Raw genomic sequence first — 19657 nt, 5'->3', positions numbered from 1 at the left:
CTGTCACCATACAATGTTATTACAATATTGACTATATCCCCTATGCTGTACTTTTCGCCTCTATTACTTATTTATTTTATGATTGGAGGTTTGTACCTCGTAATCCCCCTCACCGATTTCACCCATCCCTCCTCCTCTCCCGCCTCTGGCAATGGCCAGTTCGTTCTCTGTATTTATGAGTCTGTTTGTTTGGATTCCACAGTAAGTGATATGTGGTGTTTGTCTTTCTCTGCCCAACTTATTTCACTTAGCATACTACTCTCTAGGTCCATAGTAAGTTCTTAATAAAAGTTAGCTATTATTTTACCTTGGATTCAGTTCAGAAAAAATAGCTAGTCTTGTGGTATGGCTACAGAAAATTACAACCAAACAACTCGTGATGAAACTTTAAAACTACTCACACTCACCCTTCTTATATGTGAGGTATTCTAGACTTGAGTCTACTACTCCTCTTGCGCCCACTGTTTTTTTTCAAAAAAACTCTTCAAGGGAAAACTACCTTATTCAACTGTCTCTCATAGAACCATGCCTGTAAAAAGTAAGTATTGAGTAAATACTTTTTGATCAATAACCCATAGACCTATAAGATGGGTTGTTTTCATTTTTATCCTGAATGCCCATATGATTTATAGGCTTCCCAAATAATATAGGTCATTAGAGGCTAAAAATATCCTCCTAGTTTTAAGAACATTTAAGGATAGAATAATAATATAGTCATGCCTAGCATATTAGTTTCCTTTTGCTGCTGTAAAAGTTTATGACGAACTTAGGGGTTTCAAAGAACACAAATTTATTATCTCATTGTTTTTGAAGTCAGAGTTCTGAAATCAGTTTCACTGGGCTAATGTCAAGGTGTTGGTGTGGATGGTTCTTTCTAGAAGCTCTGAGGGGGGAATACATTTGCTTGCCAAGTTCAGTGTCTAGTGGCCACTTATATCCTGTCTTGTGACCCCTTCCTCCATCTTCAGAGTGCCTCACTCCAATCTCTGCTGCCATCACACTTCACTTCCTCTTTGGAGGAAACATATTCACAGGCTCTGGGAATTAGGATGTGGACAACTTGGGGGTGGGTGGGCATTATTCAGCTTACTGCCCGTGGCTAATATTACTTCAAACAAAAAGGCACAACTGAGAAAAGTTACTCGAGATACAGACTCACTCAGTGTGTGGTACTCCAAAGGGCAAATGAATCCACGGTTGAATAAATGTGGGGAAACTGTGAAGATTGCAGAGGGCTCACTGTTCGGTAGTGAGTGAGCTTGGGGCATATAGTGATTAATTACAATCTGCACAGCTGTCCCAGGTAGAAAGACCTCATTAGGCCAGAGATGGCATCACTGCTTTATTAGTTTCTGGGATGGGAGAATCTTAAATGGATGTGGTCTAATTGTCCATTTTTTATCTTTTTGGGTTTAACAAGTATGGGTGTTTGCATGTGTCCTTGGCAAACATTTCTTTATGCGATGGATTTGTTTTTTTGAAAAGTGGTGTTAAGTTTTTAAATAAAACAAAATACCTAAATGAAGTTTTTAAAGAAAATTTCTCTATTTATTCCAGGAGACAGAGAGAGAGAGAGAGAGAGAGAGAGAGAGAGAGAGAGAGAAACAAGCAGGTGAGGGACAGAGAGAGAGGGAGAGAGAGAATCCTAAGCAGTCTCCATGCTGCCAGCACAAAGCCCAACCCTAGGAAGCATGAGATCATGACCTGAGCAGATACCAAGAGTTGGGACACTTAACCTACTAAGCTACCAGGCTTCCCTTAAATGAGCTTTTTTAACTCTCGCCCTTTAGCAACCTTGAAGCAAATTTTTCTAAAATGTCAATTATCAAGGCTAGTTAAGGAGGGCTCATCTGGTGTGAAAGGTAAAGTAGGAAAATCTATTTCTTTATTCAGATTAGAAGCTACATTTGCTAAAGAGTACACTCTAAAGGCACCTTGGCTTGCAGGAGGCAGTGTCTCTGTGGTAGGACTTGTCAGGTATTAGGCTGTATGAGGCGTGAAAATCTGTAACTAAGTCATTCTTTTTTTTCCTAATTTTTTAAAAAATGTTTATTTGAGAGGGAGAGAAAGAGAGAGAGCAAGTAGTGGAGAGGAAGAGAGAGAGAGGGAGACAAAGAATCTGAATCTGAAGAAGGTTACAGGCTGCAAGCTGTCAGCACAGAGCCTGATGCTGGGCTCGAACTCATGCAGTGACCTAAACTGAAGTCCAACACTTAACCAACTAAGCCACCCAGGCACCCTCATAACTAGGTCATTCTTGATAATTAAGAACGATCCTCCCCATTTAGAGTGCAAATACTCCAGAGGGTAATGCATTCAGTCCCTATTGCCTTGAGGAGGGAGGATTATATAGGTTGCTTGCTGTTGTGATCAGAGGCACTGGACATTGAGTTTGCCTTGAGACTTAAGGGGTTAATGAGGAGGATTCTGGAGGACGACCCTTGGGCACCAGCACCAGCTTCATCACTGCCCAGAGCGGTGGCTGGGACTACCCTAGCTGGGGAGGAGGCAGGGATCAAGGAACTTCCCCAAGCCCCTAAAATCTTGCAAATAAGCATTACTTTAACTTTAGGTTCTTGGTGATATAATCCACCAGAGTAATACATTTATTTATTCCCAGCTCGTAAACACGACTGAAAAGAAATCTCTATATACAGCTCAAACTCATTTCTTGCTGAGTCTCCCATGGATGAATGATCCGTGTAGTTCTTTCTTTCCTTCTCTCCTCCTCATTGCTCTGTCAGAAAGCTTATTAACGTATGTATATTCCTGGCTTTTCTCCTATATGAATGATTCAGAAACAAATTGAAATGTCAAGTTCTGTATGGCTTCTTGGTGATATTGAAATCTACCAGTTCCTATTAAATTTCCATCATATAGTATTATTCAGGGACAAAAGATCAATTAATCCCTGTTCTTCTCCTGAAAAACACCGTTCACAAGAAACCCTGTTATGTGAGCTCTTTAATCAATGGAGTCAATGGAGCACTGGAACGTGGGGGGAAATGAGACCCAGGCATAGAAATGGGGCCAGGCCTCTTTATTAATTTCGCATATTATATGAGGAAGGGAAGTTCAGAAGATTTGATGGATAATCACTCAAGTATGCCATTTCATAAGGAAGAAGAAGTTACTTCCAGATTTGAGTGAACAGCTTTGGGAAAAATATACGACTATATTTTATGCGACATAAGCTACCTTTATAGAAAGAGTAACCACCCCTTTTATAGCAGGACTAATATAAAAGAAAAAGACTTTTTCATCATTACTCCCAACTACTCCCTTGGCACTTTTACAAGGAGAGCTGGGCAGTTATTGTTTCCGTCTTAAGATAAACGTAACGAGAAGTATCAATAAAAAAGTAATTATCATAATAATTATAATAACCCAAACCAAAATAATAACAATGGAAGTAATAATCATAAAAAACATTATTACATCTTTCTTCTTTAGGTCTTTTACCCACTGAATCTTTTTAATGTGTAGGAGCTGTGGGTTTTCATCCATTCTGCCTTAAGCAGTAATTGCATTTGATTTGGCCTGCACAATTTTACCCATAATATTAGAAGTAGAAGAGAGTCGTGCAGTGTGCTTATTATTGGTTATTATTAAAGATGGGGATCAGTGGCTTATCATGGGGAGCCATCAGACTGTCACAAACAACTTGCTTTCACTCACTCTCAGACTGCTGTGATATTCAATCCAACTCTGATTTAAACCTAATGTCTGGCTATTTTAACTGAGAAAACCACTTATTGGTCTCCACTTCCTAGGTTCTGATTTTGGCTTCTTTTGTGGCTGCTAGTTTTACCCCCTGCTTTCGGTGAATGCCATAATCAGAATAGAACTATGCCACATCTAGACAAAATGTATCTTTGTAATAGATCTCAACAAATTTCCCTTCTCTCGATCGGCTCTGGATGGCAAGGGTGTCTGTACCTGGGAGCCAGGCCCTATGGGCCTTGCTGATTGACTTGGGGGTAGCCATCTGACAGAAGTGCTGCCAGTCACTGTCCTTCCATGGATTTGCACATGGTAACAGAGGAGAGAGACCCCTCTCTGGCTGTGGGAGCTGCAGATCTCCTGCGGCCACCTCACCTTCTCTGCAAGCTGGTTTCTAGGAAGGCGGGAGCAGCTGTGAAGGACAAAGACAAGGAGAAGTCTAGGCAGCCTTCAGCTTGTCTCTGGGGCCCAGCTTTACCCTGCCCTGGCTGCATTCACATGAGAGTCTCCTGCATACTTTCAACAAATTCTCTTTTCTCCCCACATCTGATGTGGGCTTTTGTCCTTTGTAAGTGGATAAATCGTGATGAGTTGGTTCTTATTCAGGTACTGGGGCTCACTGTCATAGGAGCGTGATATACTTCTAAGTATGGGTGCAGTGGGTTGCAAGTAATGTCTTCTTAATAAGGAGGAACTAATGCTTGTGAATATTTTATTACTTTAGTAGATTAAGGCACTGTCAAGGTTCTATCTATAATTAACCATCATTTATACTTTCTTACATTCTGACATGTTTTCTTGAGTGAGAGAGAGAGGGTGAAGTTGCATAGGTGCTCTGGGAATTGTGTGGACTCTGGATATATTCTATGTCATGCATCAGGAAGATGTGGCCTTATAGAAAGAGATTAAGATCCACTGCTGAGTACTGCAGCCTATTCTGGGTCCTAGAGTTTTCATCCCCATTATCTACTGGATCCAAATTGATTTATACATAATAAAGTAAAAAAAATATATATACAATGCGGTATATTATTTTTTTTCTCTTGAAAGTTTATTTATTTATTTTGAGAACGAGAGAGCGAGTGCGAGTGGAGAAGGGGCGGGGGGTGGGGGGGAAGAATCCAAGCAGGCTTTGTGCTGTCAGCACAGAGCCCAATGTGGTGCTGGATCCCATGAATCATGAGATCATGACCTGAGCTGAAATCAAGAGTCGAACACTTAACTGACTGAGCCACCCAGGTGCCCTGACATAAAGTAAAAACAAAACAAAACACAACAAAACAAAACATATGTGTGTGTACATATATATGTGTGTGTACATATGTATATATGTACACACACATATGTTTATGTGTGTGTACATATATATGTATATATATGTACACACATATGTTTTGTTTTGTTGTGTGTGTATATATATACACACACACATACATACATATATATGTACAAATATATACATGTATATATATATGTACAAATATATCTATGTGTGTATACACACACACACAATGTGGTATATTGTTATTTTTTAATCTTGATCTGTTGTTACATTTGTTTAAGAGAAATATATGTGTTATAACTCTTTTGGGTTTTCTATTTTTCTGCAAGGGTTTTTTTTTAAGTGTACAACTCTTTTTGAAGTGTTTGTTTTTGAGGGAGGGAGGAGAGAGAGAGAGAGAGAGAGAGAGAGAGAGAGAGAGAGAGACTATACACGAGCAGAGGAGGGGCAGAGAGAGAGAGAGAGACTGAAGATCCAAACCAGGCTCTGCACTGACCATAGAGAGCCCAATGTGGGGCTCAAACTTACGAACTGCAAGATCACAACCTGAACTGAAGTTAGATGCTTAACCCACTGAGCCACCCAGGCATCCCCGCAAGGGGTTTTTTATTATCTGCCAGTTAACTTTTCTCCTTCCATGCTTGTCCAAATTTCAGTCATTGTGGACACAGAATTACAAACTCTATTTGTTAAAAATTCACACTTTAATTATGGGGAATTTGTTAACTTTATTTCTGCACTTTCCATTTTGCTACTGTGCAGATGTATGCAATGCTGAAATGCTGAAGACTGCTTCCTTCAGTGAGCTTTCTGAAAAATGCCTGATGTAGGTTCTTCAGGCCTGAAGAGAGTTTATCTTTTTTTCTGTGATGCAATAGTGGCAGAGGTTAATATAGATAATTTTTGCTTTTGGTGAGAAGTAGAAAACTTCTAGTTTGATGGTTAACTGAAAGCATCTTCTTTTTTGCAGAAGTCATTGACTCACTGCTGCATTATTACAACTTCTCTTTTTTGTCATCTCTCATCCCTAGTAGTCTGAAATTTACCCAATGAACTACTTAAAATTTATTTATTAGGGTGTTGCCCTTGGGAGTATATTCCATACCATAAAAAAGAAAGCTGCTGCTCGTTAGACATACACAGTGTAAAATAAAATTCTAAGAAATTGGCAAGATGTGAGTTCCCACAATGAGCTTCCCTCCTCCTCTTTCTCTCTGGCCATTGAGGATTTCCTTTGTAAAAGAGCATGATGGATCTTTTCAGATTATAAAGTGTAGTGAGAGAAGGATGCTCAACATTGGGATTTAGCTTGGACCCAAATTAAAAAGAAAATCAATGTTTCTGCCAGCTTAAGTGTAATTTAAAATGGCCATGAGATGAAACATTTCTGCTTTTGGCAGGACACCATTATGGACTATTCTTATGAGAGGCCTCAGGTATTGATAAAATAATTGGTATAGTAATGGAAAACATGATTTCTTTTGTGGGCAGGGGAAGCTGTGAGAATTTTGGCCAATGGCATGTAAGTGAAAGTGTAATGTAAGATTTCCCAGGTAGCTTCTTTCTTTTAATTTTTTCTTTTTGAAAAAAAAATTTTAACATTTGTTTATTTTTGAGAGACAGAGAACAAGTGGGGGAGGGGCAGAGAGAAAAGGAGACACAGAATCCAAAGCAGGCTCCAGACTCTGAGCTGTCAGCACAGAGCCCAACAAGGGGCTTGAACCCACAAACTGTGAGATTGGGACCTGAGCTGAAGTTGGATGCTCAACTGACTGACTGAGCCACCCAGGCACCCCTCTTTTAATTTTTTTCTTAATCTTTATCTATTTGTTTTTGAGAGAGAGAGAGAGAGAGAGAGAGAGAGCGCACAAACTGGGGAGGGACGGGGTGGGGGGGTGGGTAGGAATCTGAAGCAGGCTCCAGGCTCTGGGATGTCAGAGCAGGGCCCAGTGAGGGGTTTGAACACACAAACTGTGAGATCATGACCTGAGCTGAGGTCGGATGCTTAACTGACTGAGCTACCCAGGTGCCCCTGAGATGTCTTCTCTCAAAGGGAGGGCCTTTCACTATCCTGTGGCCAGGATTCTGGATGTGGTGGCTGAAGTGCGAGTGGCTATCTTCTTACCATAGGGATGAAGACCAGACTTTAGGGAGGTGGAGAGCTAGAAAAAGCCCAGGCCCTAGCCATACCAGTTCAGGACTGCCTACCTCCAGACTTCTTTGCTGTGATAAATAAATAAATTTCTACCTTGTGAAAGCCACTTCTTTCGGCTTTCAGTTATATATAGGTAATCCTTATTTTAATGGATACACCATTTCAATATGGATTTAGACTGTACTTTCTCTGCAAAAATTTTTTTTCATTAGGATGTGTGTGTGTGTGTGTGTGTGTGTGTGTGTGTGTGTGTGTGTAGGCATGCTTGGTCCAGTCCTTACTTACCAAAGACTTTAAGAAGAATGAGGATGAATATAAACATATCTCATTTACAGAAAGATCTTGAATGGAGCAAAACTTAAGGTAACAAAGCCAACTTGGACTGTTTAGCTGAAGGCTTTCATGATGTTATTCTCAGTTAACTAACTTAATCCTGGGGAAAGGTATTGTTGATGGCAATTTTTGCCTTGGAATGACCCCCAGGGAAGAGAAAACAGATATTAAAATATGACTATCCCTTCTGAGTAGAAGATTGAATTTTCCAAGTGCAGTAATACATGGATATTTGTGTTGGGAAAAATGAAGGATGGATTTGTTTCAGACACGAGACAAGGTTGACTCTAGAGTGCAAATGTGTTCATTATGGCACCTGAAGAAAGTTCTGGCTATTTGATTGTTTTATTTTGCTTTTTCTTTTGGATTGTGTGAACAGTGCAGTTCTAAGTTTTTTCTTCTGGTTTACAATTTCAGAATTGAAATTCTGAATTTGGTTGTGGTTGACCATAGGGTCTCAGTACCTCAAGCCAGTTATTATAAAGTCTCATGTTGGCATAATTGAAGGGAATTAGGGATTAGACTGCAAAAGAAAGTGTAGGACTTTCCCATATCAGCCCTCCAGTAAGGCCAGCACCATCAAAGATAAACATAGTTTGTTGATTAAAATATGACCATGGTGAAGCTGGAGGATACCCAAGGAGGAACTGAGGAGATGAGAAGGAACAATTGCTTAGCTGAGCCTCTGATGGATATGACACAAGTTCCCATTTTCTCTTAGATTTACCAGAGCCATGAACTTTCCTCCTCCCAACTCACAAAAGAAAGTCAAATCTCTCATCCATTCAAATTTTATGATGCATTTCTTGGAACACTGTCTTTGGGTTTTTAAACTTTTAGGTCATCAAAGGAACAATTAGAAATATTGGAGTAGGTATTGGCAAGTGGATAGTCTAATGGCTGATAACACAACTTTTTGTGAGTTTTTTTTTTTAGTAAGTTGGTGTCTAATACTTGCTTTCAAAAGCACTGAAGGAAAGTCTACTTGAAGTGCCTTACAATAATTATTAAAAACAATTTTGGGTGATAAATCACTATATTTTTTTTGCTGATATCCAGCAAAGAGTTTCAAATATTGAGTGAAATTGCTAGAAAAGAACCCCTTCCATTCTCTTCTGCTTACTTTTATCATTATCTGAGTCTGAATTCCCCAGAAAACAAAGTCTAAAACGAAGATTAGACCCAAACTTTTTTTTTTCTTTGATGGGTGGGTAGGTGGACAAATTCCTGGTCATTGAGAGTGAGGGACAACAGGAAGTGAGGCAGCAAAGGGAAGGAAGTCAATATAGGATGGTGCATTATTTTACTGGCCACAGTTTCACAAGAAACCCGATTGGTTGCTCAGTTACATGGGACATTTCTGCATTTTTGGAGAGCTCATCTAGAGCTACTGTTTCTTAGAATAGTCTGTTAGGAAGGGGAAAGGAAAAGAATTTACCTATGAGCTCCTATCCTGTCTTTCACTGGTCAGGGTTTGCCCCATGGAGTGCTGACCTCATGCACGTTCAAGTTATGTACCCATCCCTTCTGGGTAACTGCTGAGGAAGGCAGAGGCTCTATGAGTTGGGTGAGGAGTGTTGGAAGTGGGCTGCAGCTGCTACCATGAGCATAATAAAGACAATGCTGAAGCTTGGCTTGTGTCCCTGGAGGCTGAGGCATCAATGTGATTCAGTGATGCAAGGAGAGTTAGGTGAGACTCTCCATTGAGAGGTTGCTAGGCTCCACATTGCTTATTGGAGAGGGTAATAGAAGAATGCTCCTGCAGGAACAATTATTGTGAACAAAATTTCTCAGTAGTTCCACCTGTATTCCTTCTTACTTCCTTCACTCCTTTCTTCCTTTTTTCCTTCCTTAACCTCATTCTTCCTCCATCCATTCTTTCTTTCTTTCTTTCTTTCTTTCTTTCTTTCTTTCTTTCTTTCTTTCTTTCTTTCTTTCTTTCTTTCTTTCTTTCTTTCTTTCTTTCTTTCTTTCTTTCTTTCTTTCTCTTTCTTTCTTTCTTTCTTTCTTTCTTTCTTTCTTTCTTTCTTCCCTCCTCATCTATCATTAAATCATCATAGTTTCATCTTTTTATTTACTTATTTATATTTTATTTTATTTTACTTTTTTAAATTTACATCCAAATTAGTTAGCATATGGTGCAACAATGATTTCAGGAATAGATTCCTTAGTGCCCTTTACCTATTTAGCCCATCCCCCCTCCCACAAACACTCCCGTAACCCTCAGTTTGTTCCCCATATTTATGAGTCTCTTCTGTTTTGTCCCCCTCCCTGTTTTTATATTATTTTTGTTTCCCTTCCCTTATGTTCATCTGTTTTGTCTCCTAAAGTCCTCATATGAGTGAAGTCATATGATTGTTGTCTTTCTCTGAATGACTCATTTCACTGAGCATAATACCCTCCAGTTCCAATCATGTAGTTGCAAATGGCAGGATTTCATTCTTTTTGATTGCCAAGTAATACTTCATTGTGTATATATACCACCTCTTCTTTATCCATTCATCCATCGATGGACATTTGGGCTCTTTCCATACTTTGGCTATTGTTGATAGTGCTGCTATAAACATGGGGGTGGACGTGTCCCTTTAAAACAGCACACCTGTATCCCGTGGATAAATGCCTAGTAGTGCAATTGCTGGGTTGTAGGGTAGTTCTATTTTTAGTTTTTTGAGGAGCCTCCATACTGTTTTCCAGAGTGGCTGCACCAGCTTGCATTCCCATCAACAATGCAAAAGACATCCTCTTTCTCCACATCCTCACCAACATCTGTTGTTGCCTGAGTTGTTCATGTTAGCCATTCTGAGAGGTGTGAGGTGGTATCTCATTGTGGTTTTGATTTGTATTTCCCTGATGATGAGTGATGTTGAGCACTTTTTCATGTGTTGGTTGGCCATCTGGATGTCTTCTTTGGAGAAGTGTCTATTCATGTCTTTTGCCCATTTCTTCACTGGATTATTTCTTTTTGGGTATTGAGTTGGATAAATTCTTTATAGATTTTGGATACTAACCCTTTATCTGCTATGTCCTTTGCAAATATCTTCTCCCATTCTGACGGTTGCCTTTTAGTTTTCCTGATTGTTTCCTTTGCTGTGCAGAAGCTTTTTATTTGATGAGGTCCCAGTAGTTCATTTTTGCTTTTGTTTCCCTTGCCTCTGGAGATGTGTTGAGTAAGAAGTTGCTGAGGCTGGGGCACCTGGGTGGCTCAGTTGGTTAAGTGTCCGACTTCAGCTCAGGCCATGATCTTACGGCCTGTGGGTTTGAGCCCCGCGTTGGGCTTGTGCTGACAGCTCAGAGTCTGGAGCTTACTTCAGATTCTGTGTCTCCCTCTCTCTCTGCCCCTCCCTGGCTCATGCTCTGTCTCTCTCTCTCTCTCTCAAAAATAAATAAACATTAAAAAAAAAGAAGTTGCTGAAGCCAAGATGAAAGACGTTTTGCCTGCTTTCTCCTCGAGGATTTTGATGGCTTCCTGTCTTACATTTAGGTCTTTCATCCATTTTGAGTTTATTTTTGTGTATGGTGTAAGAGAGTGGTCCAAGTTCATTCTTCTGCATGTCACTGTCCAGTTTTTCCAGCACCACTTGCTGAACAGACTGTCTTTATTCCATTGGATATTCTTCCCTGCTTTGTCAAAGATTAGTTGGCTATACATTTGTGAGTCCATTTCTGGGTTCACTATTCTTTCCCATTGATCTGAATGTCTGTTCTTGTGCCAGTGCCATACTGTCTTGATGATTACAGCTTTGTAATATAGCTTTAATTCTGGGATTGTGATGCCTCCTGATTTGGTTTTCTTTTTCAAGATTGCTTTGGCTATTCGGGGTCTTTTCTGGTTCCATACAAATTTTAGGATTATTTGTTCTAGCTCTGTGAAGAATGCTGGTGTTATTTTGATAGGGATTGCATTGAATATGTAGATTGTTTTGGGTAGTATTGACATTTTAACAATATTTGTTCTTCCTATCCAGGAGCATGGAATCTTTTTCCATTTTTTTGTGTCTTCTTCAATTTCTTTCATAAGCTTTCTATAGTTTTTAGTATATAGATTTTTCACCGTTTTGGTTAGATTTATTCCTAGGTATTTTATGGTTTTTGGTACAATTGTAAATGTAAATTTGGTACAATTGTAAATCGATTCCTTGATTTGTCTTTCTGCCACTTCATTGTTGGTGTATAGGAATGCAACCGACTTCTGTGCGTTGATTTTATATCCTGAAACTTTGCAAAACTCATGAATCAGTTCGAGCAGTTTTTTTGTGGAATCTTTTGGGTTTTCCATATAGATTATCATGTCATCTGCAAAGAGTGAACGTTTGACCTCCTCCTGGCCAACTTGGATGCCTTTTGTTTCTTTGTGTTTTCTGATTGCAGAGGCTAAGATTTCCAATACTATGTTGAATAACAGTGGTGAGAGTGGACATCCCTGTCTCGTTCTTGACCTTAGGGGGAAAGCTCTCTGTTTTTCCCCATTGATGAAGATATTAGTGTTGAAATGTTCATATAAGGCTTTTATGATCTCGAGATATGCTCCTTCTATCCCTACTTTCTTGAGGGATTTTATCAAGAAAGGATGCTGTATTTTATCAAATACTTTCTCTGCACTATTGGGAGGATTATATAGTTCTTGTCCTTTCTTTTATTGATGTGATGAATGACGTTAATTGTTTTGTGGATTTTGAACAAGCCCTGCATCTTGGGTATAAATCCCACTTGGTCTTGGTGATAATTTTTTTAATGTATTGTTGGATCTGGTTGGCTAATACCTTGTTGAGGATTTTTGCATCCATGTTCATCAGGGAAATTGGTCTATACTTGTCCTTTTTAGTGGGGTCTCTGTCTGGTTTTGGAATCAAGGTAATGCTGGCTTCATAGAAAGAATTTGGACATTTTCCTTCCATTTCTATTTTTTGAATAGAGCTTCAAGAGAATAGGTGTTAACTCTTCCTTAAATGTTTGGTAGAATTCCCCTGGAAAGCCGTCTGGCCCTGGGTCTTATTTTTTGTGAGATTTTTGATTACTAATTCGATTTCCTTATTGGTTATGGGTCTGTTCAAATTTTCTATTCCTTCCTGTTTGAGTTTTGGTAGTGTATATGTTTCAAGGAATTTGTCCATTTCTTCCAGATTGCTTATTTTGTTGGCATATAATTGCTCATAATATTCTCTTATTATTGTTTTTATTTCTGTTGTGTTGGTTGTGATCTCTCCTCTTTCATTCTTTATTTTATTTATTTGGGTCCTTTCCTTTTTCTTTTTGATCAAACTGGCTAGTTGTTTATCAATTTTGTTAATTATACAAAGAACCAGCTCCTGGTTTCATTGATCTATTCCACTGTTTTCTTTTCTTTTCTTTTCTTTTCTTTGGTTTTGATAGCATTAATTTCTGCTCTAATCTTTATTATTTCCTGTCTTCTTCTGGTTTGGGTTTTATTTCCTGTTCTTTTTCCAGCACATTAAGGCTTACAGTTAGGTTGTGTATCTGAGATCTTTCTTCCTTCTTTAGGAAGGCCTAGATTACTCTATAGTTTCCTCTTAGGACCGCCTTTGCTGTGTCCTAGAGGTTTGGGGTTGTAGTGTTATCATTATCATTTGCTTCCATATACTTTTAAATTTCCTATTTAACATCTTGGTTAGCCATTCATTCTTTAGTAGGATGTTCTTCAGTCTCCAAGTATTTGTTACCTTTCCAAATTTTTTCTTGTGGTTGATTTCGACTTTCATAGTGTTGTGGTGTGAAAATATGCACAGTGTGCTCTCGATCTTTTTTACTTACTTAGGGCTGATTGTGTCCCAGTATATGGTCTATTCTGGAGAACATTCCATGTGCACTGGATAAGAATGTATATTCTACTGCTTTAGGATGAAATGTTGTGACTATATCTGTTAAGTCCATTTGACCCATTGTGTCACTTAAAGCCATTGTTTCCTTGTTGATTTTTTTTGATTAGATGATATGTCCATTGCTATGAGTTGGGTATTGAGTCTCCTACTATTACAGTACTACCCTTGATGAGTTTCTTTATGTTTGTGATTAATTGATTTATATATTTGGGTGGTCCACATCTGTCACATAAATGTTTACAATTGTTAGGTGTTCTTGGTGGATAGACTTCTTGATTATGATATAATGCCCTTCTGCATCTCTCATTACAGTCTTTATTTTAAAGTCTAGATTGTCTGGTATAAGTATGGCTACTCCGGCTTTCTTTTGTTGACCATTAGCATGACAGATGGTTCTCCATCCCCTTACTTTCTCTCTGAAGGTGTCTTTGGGTCTAAAGTGTGTCTCTTGTAAATAGCATATAGATAGATCTTGTTTTCTTATCCATTCTGTTACCCTATGTCTTTTGATTGGAGCATTGAGTCCATTGATGCTTAGAGTGAGTACTGAAAGATATGAATTTATTGCTATTATGATGCTTGTCGAGTTGGAGTTTCTGGTGGTGTTCTCTGGTCCTTTCTAATCTTTGTTGCTTTTGAGATGTATCTATATCTATATCTATATCTATATCTATATCTGTATATATATATATATATTTTTTTTCATCTTTTCTCCCCTCAGAGAGTTCCCCTTAAAATCTTTTGCAGGGCTGGTTTAGTGGTCACAAACTCCTTTAATTTTTTTTGGCTGGGAAACTTTTTTATCTCTCCTTCTATTTTGAATGACAGCCTTGGTGGATAAAGAATTCTTGGCTGCATATTTTTCTGATTCAGCACATTATATATATCCTGCCACTCCTTTCTGGCCTGCCAAGTTTCTGTGGATAGGTCTGCTGCAAACCTGATCCATCTTCCCTTGTAGGTTAGGGACTTTTTTTCTCTTGTTGCTTTCATGATTCTCTCATTGCCTGAGTATTTTGTGAATTTGACTATGATATGCCTTGGTGATGGTCAGTTTTTGTGGAATCTAATGGGGGTCCTCTGTGCTTCCTGAATTTTGATGTCTGTGTCTTCCCCAGGTGAAGAAAGTTTTCTTCTATGATTTGCTCACATAATCCTTCTACCCCTATTTCTCTCTCTTCCTCTTCTGGTACCCCAGTGATTCTGATGTTGTTCTATTTTAATGAGTCACTGATTTCTCTAATTCTTAAATCGTGCTCTTTTGCCTTAATCTCCCTTTTTTTCTGCTTCATTATTCTCCATAAATTTGTCCTCTATATCGCTCATCCATCCTTGCCGCCCCTGCATCCATCTGTGATGGCAGCTCATTTATAGCATTTTTTATTTCATCCTCACTATTTTTTACTTCTTTTATTTCTGCAGGAAGGGATTCTAGTCTATTTTTGACTCCAGCTAGTATTCTTATTATCATGATTCTAAATTCTGGTTCAGACATCTTGCTTGTGTCTGTGTTGGTTAAATCCCTGGCTGTCGATTCTTCATGCTCTTTCTTTTGGGGTGAATTTCTTTGTTTTGTCATTTTGAAGGGAGAAAAGGAATTAATGAAGTAGAAAATTTAAAATAAAAAAAATTAAAATTAAAAAATATTAAAATTAAAAAATTACAAACACAAACACAAAAAAAATCAAATAAATGATGCTAGATCCTAGGTGTGTTTTGTCTGGGTGTTGAAAGTGGTTTGATAGATTAGAGAAAAAAGGTGGGGGAAGGAAATCTTTTGAGTATTTGAAAAAATTAATACACTGGAGCAGACTAAATTGAAATAATGGAAGTAAAATAGAATTTGAAAAAATTTACACGAAAGTAAAAAATATAGTAAAAAAATAAAAATATTTTCAATAAAAATTGAAAATAAAAATGAATTTTTTCTCTTTCTGTATTCAAGGAAAAGAAAAGAAGTGAAAAAGAGGAAAAAAGAACAAGAAAAAGGAAAGAAAGAAAACTGAATAGATAGACCTGCTAACAGATTGAAATACGACTGAAATTACTTCCTTTTCTCCCAGAAGTCAGACTATGAAGTGTTTTATAGTTTATAAACCAAGCAGGCAGTGAGACTTTTGTTCTTGAGAGCGAAGTTGGCCCAGCTGGGCAGGGCTCAGTGTAACGGCTCTCCACTAGATGGCCCTGCTAGCCCACTGGGGTAAATTGTTGTGGTGCTCATAGGTGTGTATGCACATGTGCGGGAGTGGTGAAAATGGCGCCACCCAGCTACCCAGTCTCTAGTATCGGAACTCTGTTCTCCCCGATCAGCAATGAGCACTCCTCCTCTGTCTTCAGCTTTTGTCCACTCCCCACTTCTTCACTGTCTCTGACTAAGCCCCAGGTAGTACCTCTCTCCTGAGTTTTGTCTCAGATGCGGCTTTTTCCCCCCGCCCCTTACTTCTGAAGGACTGCGGCTTTGACCTGCCCCGCCCCTCTGCAGGAGGGTCTCACTGAGCAATGGACAAACAATGTCGTCTGAATGTCCAAATGTTGGCTGCACCCACAAACACTTGCTGGACCCTGCTGCTGCCGGTGCCTGGAGACTGCAGTCAGTTGCCAGCCTGCCCCAGAAAAAGTTCGCAAGATAGTGTAGCAGCAGCATTTCAGGGATTATGGAAAATCACAAACATCTGGCACCTGGCTTCACCTTTAACGACCTTATTCCAGCACCAGTGAATGTGGCCGTTTTCTGGGGTCTGCTGGGACCAGGTGGCTTCAACAGTCTCCACCAAATGTCCTTCCAGCAGTGGAACCGATTTTCCCGTGTGGCCTGAGAACCTCCTGGACCCCACTCTGTTCCTGGGGATTCGCCCTTCCCATCAGAGCACCACCAGGTATTGAGCTGCAGTGTTGCGGCCTTTGTGCTCCTCTTTTTTAAAAGTCTTAATGGAATTAAGCCCTCTCCTTTCTCCTTTCTCCCTTTTTAGTTTAGTCCCTGCAGCTGTTTCCAATTTTCCACTTTCTCTCCAGCTGCTTTTGGGGAGGGGTGCTTTCCCCATATTCTCCTCCCTCCTCCTCCCCCACCCCCCCACGTCTCCATCCTCTCTCTGCCTGCAAAAGCATCTCCCTGCACTTCTGTCACTTCTTGCTCCCCAAGTTCACCTCTCTTTGCTGAGTACCTACTGAATTCTGTGGTTAAGGTTGTGCAGATTGTTGTGTTAATCCTCAGATCAGTTTTCTAAGTGTGTAGGATGGTTTAGTGTTGGTCTGGCTGTATTTCATGGATGCGAGACACACAAAAAACTTCCATCCTGTTCTGGCATCTTGGCTCCCCCCATAGTCTCATCTTTTATTAAATCTTAAATAGCAGTGATTGTTAGAGGCACTATTACTTTTGTATAACTATCAAGAAAATTCTATAGTTTAAATTATGATGCTTTTTATCATTTAAAAATTTTATTCTATTGTTTTTGAAAGAGATCTTTTAGATTTATATGGGTCTTTACCATCAAATATGCTTCCATATATGTGGAAATATGAACATAAAATTAGTTATATTGTGATTCATAATAAGAAGTATATATTTGGTCTTAGTCCACTGTTCCTGGCACAGAACTCCTAAAACCCTTAAAATTTCCTGAGTAGAGCAAAAAACGGACTTTTGTTGTTTAATGAGGTGAATTTTGGACCTTTGGACCACTTAAGGATGGAGGCTGATTTCCAGAAGATCCGACCATGTGATTAGAGGGTTGGAATTTTCCATCCCACCCCCTCAACTCTGAGGAGGGGAGAGGGCTAGAGGTTAAGCCAATCACCAATGGCCAATGATTTAATCAATCATGTCTAAGTAAAGAAGTCACCATAAAAACCCAAAAGGATGGGGTTCAGATTGCTTCCAGATTGGTGAACATGCAGAGATTCAGGAAAAGAGTCATCCCTTTAGAATGGATGGAACCTCCTTGTTCTTTCCCATACCCTGCCGTATGCATCTCTTCCAAATGGTGATCTAGTAAGTGAATGTTTCTCTGAGTTCTGTGAGCCACTCTAGCAAATTACTACCAAAGGAGTGGATGATTAGAACCTTCAGTCAGCAGAAGCACAGGTGACAACCTGGATTTACAACTGGTATCTGAAGTGGGGGTAGGGGTGGTCTTGTTGGGCTGAGCTCATAATGGGTGTGATCTGATGCTATCTCTGGGTAAATAGTGTCAGGATTGAGCTGAACTGTAGGACACCAAGATGGTGTTGGAGAATTTCTTGGTTCCCCCTATATCCCTCTCCTAACACACATGTTAGATTTGGTACCAGAACATTTTCTCTAAAAAAGTTTATTTAGTTATTTTGAGAGAGAGAGAGAGAGTGAGCAAGCACATGAGCAGGGGAGGGACAGAGAGAGAAAGAGAGAGCATCCCAAGCAGGGTCCATACTGATAGCATGGGGTTCAATCTCATGACCAACTGTGAAGTCATGTCCTGAGCCAAAATCAAGAGCTGGACACTTAACTTACTGAGCCCAGGCACACTGGTACCGGAACAGTTTATTACGAAAACTTGCTACCTTCACAGTTTCAGTCTTTGAATGCACTTTTCTGCTCAGTTGTCAATGTCTGGTGGTTTCCCATCCTCTGTTTTCCTCTGAGTCATCAAAAACATTGGTATAGAATTTCTTTTTTTTTTTAACATTTTATTTATTTTTGAGACAGGGAGAGACACAGCATGAACAGGGGAGGGTCAGAGAGAGGGAGACACAGAATCTGAAACAGGCTCCAGGCTCTGAGCTGTCAGCACAGAGTCCGACATGGGGCTCGAACTCATGGGCTGTGAGATCATGACCTGAGCCAAAGTTGGCCGCTTAACTGACTGAGCCACCCAGGCACCCCCGGTATAGCATTTCTTAAATTCTATTATCTGTAGAATTTTGTTTCAAGTGACTGACACCCACAGGCATTGCTACCCCCTGGCCAGAGTAATAATTAGATTCATCTCAATTTCTGAGATGTTAAAATATGAAAAAACAGGGGCGCCTGGGTGGCGCAGTCGGTTAAGCGTCCGACTTCAGCCAGGTCACGATCTCGCGGTCCGGGAGTTCGAGCCCCGCGTCAGGCTCTGGGCTGATGGCTCGGAGCCTGGAGCCTGTTTCCGATTCTGTGTCTCCCTCTCTCTCTGCCCCTCCCCCGTTCATGCTCTGTCTCTCTCTGTCCCAAAAATAAATAAAAACGTGGAAAAAAAAATTTAAAAAAAAAAAAAAAAAAAAAAAAAAGAAAAAAAAAAAATATGAAAAAACAGAGCATAATACTTAGAATCCGTTGGGTAGATTTAAAAGACTGAGGTTAGGGGCGCCTGGGTGGCGCAGTTGGTTAAGCGTCCGACTTCAGCCAGGTCACGATCTCGCGGTCTGTGAGTTCGAGCCCCACGTCGGGCTCTGGGCTGATGGCTCAGAGCCTGGAGCCTGTTTCCGATTCTGTGTCTCCCTCTCTCTGTGCCCCTCCCCCGTTCATGCTCTGTCTCTCTCTGTCCCAAAAATAAATAAACGTTGAAAAAAATAAATAAATAAATAAAATAAAAAATAAAAGACTGAGGTTATAATTTATATTTGAAAAATGGCTATTTCAAGTGCAATAGAAAGTGGGTCCTTTGAAACCATAAAACCGATAAAAATATTACTTTTGAGATAAACAAATAGGTGAGGTGGTACAAAATTAGTAAAAAGGACAAATTAGTAAAAAAATGTGATGACCACTGTAGTAGAGAAGGTGACCCATGAAGTGAGGAAAGACTGAAAAGTGAATAACATTCTTCTGTTTAAATACTATTTACATATTTTGGTTAATTTTTGGCTGGGGATGGCAGTTTAAGATGAGTTATCAATTTTCAAGGTATATGAAAAGAATTCAGACAAACTCAGACAAAGGAAATTCATATATTCAGCTAAGTATTTCCTTTCCTTCCTACATGTCTCTCAAATGTCTCACTTTCTGTATGCTTTTGACAACTTTCATTTGTGTTTCTGTGGCTGTTCTGACATGAGCTTGACCCTCTCCATTTTTTAACATCTTCAACAGTTACTCCAGGTTGATGATTCTAACTTTTCTTTGGATTCAGCCACCCAATTGAAGTCAGCAAATGAGTTACTAATTTAAAGCTCATTTTCAAAGTAGAAAATGCAGTATCCTAGTTATAAATAATCCTTCACATTACCAACTCAATATTGCAAAGACTGCCAAGTGTACATTTGAAGATATTTTCTGGTGTGATTTTGACAGACTGGGATTTTAATATCCTTGGGGTATAGTCATCAGGGACTAATATAGATGAGAAGATGTAAAAAGATCTTCATTAAAGGGAA

This window comes from Prionailurus bengalensis, chromosome B4 (genome assembly GCF_016509475.1).
Source record: "Prionailurus bengalensis isolate Pbe53 chromosome B4, Fcat_Pben_1.1_paternal_pri, whole genome shotgun sequence".
Taxonomy (NCBI): domain Eukaryota; kingdom Metazoa; phylum Chordata; class Mammalia; order Carnivora; family Felidae; genus Prionailurus; species Prionailurus bengalensis.
The sequence above is the reverse complement of the archived record's forward strand: the minus strand, read 5'-3'. Positions refer to the sequence as shown.